Source organism: Schistocerca nitens, chromosome 5, assembly GCF_023898315.1.
Source record: "Schistocerca nitens isolate TAMUIC-IGC-003100 chromosome 5, iqSchNite1.1, whole genome shotgun sequence".
Taxonomy (NCBI): Eukaryota; Metazoa; Arthropoda; class Insecta; order Orthoptera; family Acrididae; genus Schistocerca; species Schistocerca nitens.
Window position 1 is genome coordinate 808,503,155 of NC_064618.1, and position 9,632 is coordinate 808,512,786.

Sequence of the window (9,632 nt, forward strand, 5' to 3'; positions counted from 1 at the left end):
GGTGACGGCTAGTATATATAGGGCGCAGAGAGGAACAGCACAGCATTCGTCAGGAACCACCTGAATATGGCAGCGTGTAAGTCTGCCGAAATATTGTGGAGAAATTACGACGCTACCCGGTCGGATACCCGAGAACTGTTCAAATTGTAAATACGCCGGGAAAACTTCAGAAATAAGTGTCCAAGGAATAGAAAAGCAACTGGAATCACTCAACAGAGGAAAGTTCACTGGACCTGACGGGATACCAATTCGATTCTACACAGAGTACGCGAAAGAACTTGCCCCCCTTCTAACAGCCGTGTACCGCAAGTCTCTAGAGGAACGGAGGGTTCCAAATGATTGGAAAAGAGCACAGGTAGTCCCAGTCTTCAAGAAGGGTCGTCGAGCAGATGCGCAAAACTATAGACCTATATCTCTGACGTCGATCTGTTGTAGAATTTTAGAACATGTTTTTTGCTCGAGTATCATGTCGTTTTTGGAAACCCAGAATCTACTATGTAGGAATCAACATGGATTCCGGAAACAGCGATCGTGTGAGACCCAACTCGCGTTATTTGTTCATGAGACCCAGAAAATATTAGATACAGGCTCCCAGGTAGATGCTATTTTTCTTGACTTCCGGAAGGCGTTCGATACAGTTCCGCACTGTCGCCTGATAAACAAAGTAAGAGCCTACGGAATATCAGACCAGCTGTGTGGCTGGATTGAAGAGTTTTTAGCAAACAGAACACAGCATGTTGTTATCAATGGAGAGACGTCTACAGACGTTAAAGTAACCTCTGGCGTGCCACAGGGGAGTGTTATGGGACCATTGCTTTTCACAATATATATAAATGACCTAGTAGATAGTGTCGGAAGTTCCATGCGGCTTTTCGCGGATGATGCTGTAGTATACAGAGAAGTTGCAGCATTAGAAAATTGTAGCGAAATGCAGGAAGATCTGCAGCGGATAGGCACTTGGTGCAGGGAGTGGCAACTGTCCCTTAACATAGACAAATGTAATGTATTGCGAATACATAGAAAGAAGGATCCTTTATTGTATGATTATATGATAGCGGAACAAACACTGGTAGCAGTTACTTCTGTAAAATATCTGGCAGTATGCGCGCGGAACGATTTGAAGTGGAATGATCATATAAAATTAATTGTTGGTAAGGCGGGTACCAGGTTGAGATTCATTGGGAGAGTGCTTAGAAAATGCAGTCCACCAACAAAGGAGGTGGCTTACAAAACACTCGTTCGACCTATACTTGAGTATTGCTCATCAGTGTGGGATCCGTACCAGATCGGGTTGACGGAGGAGATAGAGAAGATCCAAAGAAGAGCGGCGCGTTTCATCACAGGGTTATTTGGTAACCGTGATAGCGTTACGGAGATGTTTAATAAACTCAAGTGGCAGACTCTGCAAGAGAGGCACTCTGCATCGCGGTGTAGCTTGCTCGCCAGGTTTCGAGAGGGTGCGTTTCTGGATGAGGTATCGAATATATTGCTTCCCCCTACTTATACCTCCCGAGGGGATCACGAATGTAAAATTAGAGAGATTAGAGCGCGCACGGAGGCTTTCAGACAGTCGTTCTTCCCGCGAACCATACGCGACTGGAACAGGAAAGGGAGGTAATGACAGTGGCACGTAAAGTGCCCTCCGCCACACACCGTAGGGTGGCTTGCGGAGTATAAATGTAGATAGATGTAGATGTAGATCCTGGAGTTGGTGGTCTTGCCTGCTGACAAAGACAATGCTACAGTACTGCTCCTGCACTCAGAATATAAGAGAAAAATGTACGAACTTCTCGATGACGCAGCGTACAGAAGGATAGAAGGAGACCCGACAAGTCGCCTTCAAAGAAGAACTGTTGAACTTCTTCGAAGTACCTTTGATGGAAAAAACTGTCAAGAAACTTCGACCACGAGCGGCTGCTCCGCCACGACTGTATGGGCTACCAAAGGTCCATAGGAGCAGCAACCTATGAACTGGCCCAACACCTGACTGGTCTCCTTAGTCCATTTGTGGGAAAATGCGAACACCACATCCGCAATTCCATTCACTTTGTGCAACGTATACAAGAACTTCGGCTCCAGGATAGCGATTTGTTAGTGAGCTTCGACGTAGTGTCCCTCTTCAATAGGGTACCACTGAAAGACTCCATCGATCTGATAAGCAAGAAATTCGACAGCAACCTAACAAGGCTCTTCGAGTTCGTGCTCACCTCAACAGACTTCTTGTTCGACTGAAATTATTATGAACAGACAGATGGCGTCGCCATGGGATGCTCGCTTTCACCAGTTGTAGCCAACTTTTTTTATGGAGAATTCCGAGGAGAAGGCACCAGAACAAGCCAAACAAAAACAAACTTGTTTCTTCCTCTACGTGGATGACACGTTCGTTTTTTGGCCACATGGACAGGACAGCTAAAATAAATTTCTCGAACACCTCAACTCGCTGCCCCCCAACATAGAGTTCACGATGGAGGTGGAGTAGAATGGTGCCCTACCGTTTCTTGACGTCCTGGTTAAACGGAAACCTGACGGCAAGCTGGGACACAGTGAATACAGAAAACCTACAAGCACTGATTTATACCTAAATGCCTTCAGTTGCCACCACAGCTCCCAGCGTGAAGGCGTTTTGCGCGCACTTGTTCACAGGGCACGATCGATCTGCGATCAGGAGAGCCTTCCAGCAGAACTGCAGCACCTCGAGACAACATTTCGGAAAAATGGGTACACCAGAAGCAAATAAGACACCCACTCAGACAGAGTGCGCCAAGAGAACAAGAAGAAGAAAAAGAAGAACACAAGTCATTGGCGTGCATTCCGTTTTTCATTGCCAAACTACCTTTTCCTGGGGGAGGGTTACAAACTCAAAAGAAGATGGCATCATCTGACCCAAAAAAAATCCTCCTCTAGGGACTATCCTGTGCTCTTGTAGATTTTTTAATTAGATTTTTTAATTGTACACTCCCATGACGTACAAAAGTAGAACATGCCAGTTATTATGCTGTGAGTTAATGTATTAGCTTAACAGCTTCACAATTGTCTGATGAACCCTTTCTCTTCGACTGTTTGCCTGTGGACGAAACCATTAGTGCAAAGTGTGTTAATGCACAATAAGTGGCATAACTGCTCAATTAAATCAGACATAAAGTTTGCCCCTTAGTCAGTTATTACTGTCTCAGGCAATCTGAACCCAGTGGTTTACCACTGTATGTGCGACTATTTTGGCCTGCTATTTTGGTATGGCTATCGTGGAAACGAAACCTAAAAAATGATGGATTATCGTCAAAACATACCGATTTTCTGCTGGTGTATGGCGCAGATGGTATGAGGGCTTCCAACCGTATCATTTGAAATAGATTATCTATCTTGGGTAGCTTTTGTAACGTAATCCTTTGGTGAGTGAGCCCTGTCGGTTGCTTGCATAGTATACAATTCGTAATGTAATGATCAAAGTTATATCTGCATGTGACCGACCAATAATTTTCTGGTACTCTGTGTTCTGTTGCCCTGTGACCAGCATGACCTGCTAAAATGGAATCGTGGACCTCCCTCAGCATCTTGTTTCATGATATTTCTGGCATTACGAAGAGTAGTTCCCATCTTGTCTTCCTGTCCAAAACTCCATCTCCCATGCTGAATTGCGACTGCCTGGTGAAACCACAGATAATCTGGGTCTTTGCTCTGCCCTTTGATCCATCCATCCTTTCGTGTCCTAACAAATGATAGAGGGTAGACAGGGGGTTTGAGGTCAATCTGCATTTTCCCAGCGATGAGGAGCAAATGCAGAAAGATAAATTCCCAGTGAGCGCGGGTTAATGACTTGGATCAACGCCAAACACTGTCACGGGGCACCTGCGAGAGGAGCGTATTCTGGGACTCGACAGGACTCTTGCAGCAGGAGACTCATGGAATTCAGGACTCTAATTAACGCTCTTTATTTGCGATCAGACTAACTACTACACTGAAAGCTAACTCTAAAAAGCAGAAAAAGAAAAGGAGGCAATTAGTTGCACAACAGAAGTCAGTATCTGAAGCATAGGAGTGAGTGCTAACAGAAGTAGCGAACACTAGCAGCACGTTAAGTACAAACTTGAGAGCAGCACTCCAAGCGAGAAAAACAGACATGGTGGAGCTTACTGTGACTTGGCCACGACCGACACGGAGTCAGTGTCCCAGTTAACTGACTGAGAACTCTCTCTTAGTACAAAAACACGTTTTTTTTTTTTTTTTTAAGAATCGCGGCAGTGCACTATTGCTTCCTTCCTGTAGTCGACGCACCTATCCATAGGCACTTAAAAAACAATGGGCCAACGTGGCTAAACACATTTAGATTCCTCCCCTACTCCTACACGGAAGGTAGTGATGCATCTGGACTTTTCATTAACAAACTCCAAGTTTGGTATCAATAGCGTTTAGTTGAAAGCTAAACGTCGCTACAACTTCTGTTATGGTCAGCAATAACAGTATGTAACGTCACTTGGCTCCGCCCTCCATCCTTTTGCTAGTGGGGCAGCCGTAATAGCACTCTAACCTGTGTCAACTCACTGACGTTGCAGCTCTCAGGAGCATCAAAATTGCTGCCTCTCTTGAGACGTGCCCTTTAGTGGCCATTTTCTACTGTGACACCTTACAACAGGGTCTAGGCAGGGGACAGAGTCACCAGTTAATTTTCTGAACTGAAACTTTTCCCCTGGGGCAGCTGCCAGCACATTTAAAATTTGCAGGGCTCTAGTGTTAACTCAGTGACCTATACACTGCCACTTTTGCCTGCTCTCCGCATTGGGTCTCTGATTTCCTATCTTGAAGTGCCCTTGATGACTTCCGGCAGCCTAAGTTTAACAACGTACAAGTCATTAAGTCGTCAATATACAACAACCCTTGTGTATGCCAGCGCCTTCCACGACACACACTTTGCGACTCAGCTCATATGCATTTGTGTGTGACCTTCCAGGACGCTGTATTTCTTTGAAAACAAACTCACTGAGATTGAATACCCATTTAGTTAACCTACTACTTGGATGTTTAGGTACTAATAACCATTTGAGAGGTGCTAGATTGGTTTTTTCTTTAGAATGAATAAGAACATTCTTATTTCTGATGTTATGTATATGGTTATTGGGACTTAAAGATCCAAGTAGTAGGTTTATATATATATATATATATATATATATATATATATATATATATATATATATATACAGGGTGATTCAAAAAGAATACCACAACTTTAGGAATTTAAAACTCTGCAACGACAAAAGGCAGAGCTAAGCATTATCTGTCGGCGAATTAAGGGAGCTATAAAGTTTCATTTAGTTGTACATTTGTTCGCTTGAGGCGCTGTTGACTAGACGTCAGCGTCAGTTGATGCTAAGATGGCGACCGCTCAACAGAAAGCTTTTTGTGTTATTGAGTACAGCAGAAGTGAATCGACGACAGTTGTTCAGCGTGCATTTCGAACGAAGTATGGTGTTAAACCTCCTGATAGGTGGTGTATTAAACGTTGGTATAAACAGTTTACAGAGAATGGGTGTTTGTGCAAAGGGAAAAGTTCTGGACGGCCGAGAACGAGTGATGAAAATGTAGCAGGCATCCAGCAAGCATTTGTTCGCAGCCCAGGAAAATCGACTCGCAGAGCTAGCAGAGAGCTGCAAATTCCACAATCAACTGTATGGAGAGTCCTACGAAAAAGGTTAGTTATGAAACCTGATCGTCTGAAATTGGTTCAAGCACTGTCTGCAGCTGATAAGATTAAAAGAATCGATTTCTGTGATTTTATCCTTGCTCAAATGGAAACAGATGAATCTTTCGTTTCAAAGATTGTGTTTAGTGATGAAGCAACTTTCCACACTAACGGGAAAGTCAACCGTCACAATGTCTGTATATGGGGCACTGAGAATCCGCGGGAAACAACTCAGTATGAACGTGACTCGCCTAAGGTGAACGTTTTCTGTGCCATTTCAGCCAATAAAGTTTTTGGTCCCTTTTTCTTCGAAGGTGCTACTGTAACTGGACTACAGTATCTGGAGATGTTAGAGAATTGGCTGTTCCCTCAGCTCGAACAATAAGCACAACAATTCATATTTCAGCAGGATGGAGCGCCACCACATTGGCACTTATCTGTCCGTAACTACCTGAACGTCAACTACCCGAGGCGATGGATCGGCCGCCAGGCAGCCCGTGACAGAGCACTTCATCACTGGCCTCCAAGAAGCCCTGATCTTACCCCCCCGCGATTTTTTCTTATGGGGGTATGTTAAGGATATGGTGTTTCGACCACCTCTCCCAGCCACCATTGATGATTTGAAACGAGAAATAACAGCAGCTATCCAAACTGTTACGCCTGATATGCTACAGAGAGTGTGGAACGAGTTGGAGTATCGGGTTGATATTGCTCGAGTGTCTGGAGGGGGCCATATTGAACATCTCTGAACATGTTTTTGAGTGAAAAAAAAACTTTTTAAATACTCTTTGTAATGATGTATAACAGAAGGTTATATTATGTTTCTTTCATTAAACACACGTTTGTAAAGTTGTGGTATTCTTTTTGAATCACCCTGTATATATATATATACACTCCTGGAAATTGAAATAAGAACACCGTGAATTCATTGTCCCAGGAAGGGGAAACTTTATTGACACATTCCTGGGGTCAGATACAGCACATGATCACACTGACAGAACCACAGGCACATAGACACAGGCAACAGAGCATGCACAATGTCGGCACTAGTACAGTGTATATCCACCTTTCGCAGCAATGCAGGCTGCTATTCTCCCATGGAGACGATCGTAGAGATGCTGGATGTAGTCCTGTGGAACGGCTTACCATGCCATTTCCACCTGGCGCCTCAGTTGGACCAGCGTTCGTGCTGGACGTGCAGACCGCGTGAGACGACACTTCATCCAGTCCCAAACATGCTCAGTGGGGGACAGATCCAGAGATCTTACTGGCCAGGGTAGTTGACTTACACCTTCTAGAGCACGTTGGGTGGCACGGGATACATGCGGACGTGCATTGTCCTGTTGGAACAGCAAGTTCCCTTGCCGGTCTAGGAATGGTAGAATGATGGGTTCGATGACGGTTTGGATGTACCGTGCACTATTCAGTGTCCCCTCGACGATCACCAGTGGTGTACGGCCAGTGTAGGAGATCGCTCCCCACACCATGATGCCGGGTGTTGGCCCTGTGTGCCTCGGTCATATGCAGTCCTGATTGTGGCGCTCACCTGCACGGCGCCAAACACGCATACGACCATCATTGGCACCAAGGCAGAAGCGACTCTCATCGCTGAAGACGACACGTCTCCATTCGTCCCTCCATTCACGCCTGTCGCGACACCACTGGAGGCAGGCTGCACGATGTTGGGGCGTGAGCGGAAGACGGCCTAACGGTGTGCGGGACCGTAGCCCAGCTTCATGGAGACGGTTGCGAATGGTCCTCGCCGATACCCCAGGAGCAACAGTGTCCCTAATTTGCTGGGAAGTGGCGGTGCGGTCCCCTACGGCACTGCGTAGGATCCTACAGTCTTGGCGTGCATCCGTGCGTCGCTGCGGTCCGGTCCCAGGTCGACGGGCACGTGCACCTTCCGCCGACCACTGGCGACAACATCGATGTACTGTGGAGACCTCACGCCCCACGTGTTGAGCAATTCGGCGGTACGTCCACACAGCCTCCCGCATGCCCACTATACGCCCTCGCTCAAAGTCCGTCAACTGCACATACGGTTCACGTCCATGCTGTCGCGGCATGCTACCAGTGTTAAAGACTGCGATGGAGCTCCGTATGCCACGGCAAACTGGCTGATACTGACGGCGGCGGTGCACAAATGCTGCGCAGCTAGCGCCATTCGACGGCCAACACCGCGGTTCGTGGTGTGTCCGCTGTGCCGTGCGTGTGATCATTGCTTGTACAGCCCTCTCGCAGTGTCCGGAGCAAGTATGGTGGGTCTGACACACCGGTGTCAATGTGTTCTTTTTTCCATTTCCAGGAGTGTGTGTGTATATATATATATATATATATATATATATATATATATATATATATATATATATATATACTGTCGATTCTTGTATAGGTGAACATTCTATGCTGTTTCACTGAAAGAATTTCATTCGATTTTGTATACGATGTATTACATTTCAGGCTAAAATGTATAAAAGGAAATTAAGTTGTTACAATCGATACAACTAAAATTATTTTTCTCTTTCAAATATCTGGCATACTTGAAATTTATCTTATTAATTGCACAGTCTAGCGTGAATTATTAAATTTATTTCTGGATTCTTTTATGAGATAATGATATAATGTGGTAAAGATTCTACTTTTGTCAAGAAAGTTCGTAACTTCTTTTGTTTTGTAAACTCTTTGGAATATTGTGAGTTTAGTGTGCATGGCTCTGATGGAAGTAGACGTTTTTCTAAGTTTGTCAACAACAATATAATTATTGTTTTTTTAATTTGGAAATTGTAAAGACAGTGTGATATTTTATCATGTGACAAAGAATAAAATTCAAAAAAATATACAGACAAATTTTCATCAGTAATTTAGTCATCAGAAACCCTCAACGTTACATCAAAATTTCTGCTGCAAGAATATTAGAAGAAAATGAAGATAAATAAAATAGTTTCTGTTTTGTATATCTTATGCCTCTTGAAGGTTTTGAAACTAATGAAGACATTAAGAAACATTTAGTAGTGGTGTGTGGAAGGGTAAGATTACAAGTCACAGGACAGTATGAAATGTTTCTGTAAATCTGGAAAGGCAGGAATTGGACAAGATGTCAATAAATCGTTTAGTATTAGAAAAGCTGCTTCACAATCTCATCCCTTTCTTTGTGTGATGGATCTTCCAATTTCGGCGAATTTTGTAACTTTTGCCCTAAAAGTTAGCAAGAGCTAAATATTATTACATTTCCTTTATTGTAGTAGGTATTGGAAAATTTTATATGGCGTCAACATGTCATGGATCAGTGTGAGTCCCATTCAAAGTAGCGAACTTCTTGTAAAATGAAATGGTACTTTTCCATGCTGCACACAGATGACCGAAAACTTTGGCTAAATGCACTATATGTTCCTGCATATATTTCAAGTGCACCATTACATTATCTAAATAGACCATACATTGCATCAGTTTTAGTCCCTGTGACACACTATCTAATAATCGCAGGGAAGTGTGTGGTGTGTTTCTCAGCCTATAAGACATGACCAGAAGGGCTTGAGAATGTTGCCTTTGGACGATCTTCTGGCACTACCTCTAATTGACATTCACTTCATAGGTTCATAGTTGTAAAATATCGATACTGACCAAGATTATGGAATGTTCTGATATATTTCACATCAGGTAGGTATCTGATACAGTTTTTTGATTTATGCAGAGGTAGTCGGAACAGAACCAATATGCTTTGCTGCCATCTGGCAATTTTTTCGGTGCAATTACGACAGATGATGACCAGGGCTATTACATATTTCTGCGATCATATCTTGAAGCTGCTGACTTATAAAGTATTCTGCGACATGCTGTAGGGTTTGAGGAACACCATAAGGTTACTTATAAATAGGTGCTTCACTTTCAGGAGGTGTATACTGTTGGGCTAGTGGCATGAAATGTAGTGGGCCAGAAGATCAAACAACCCACTGTA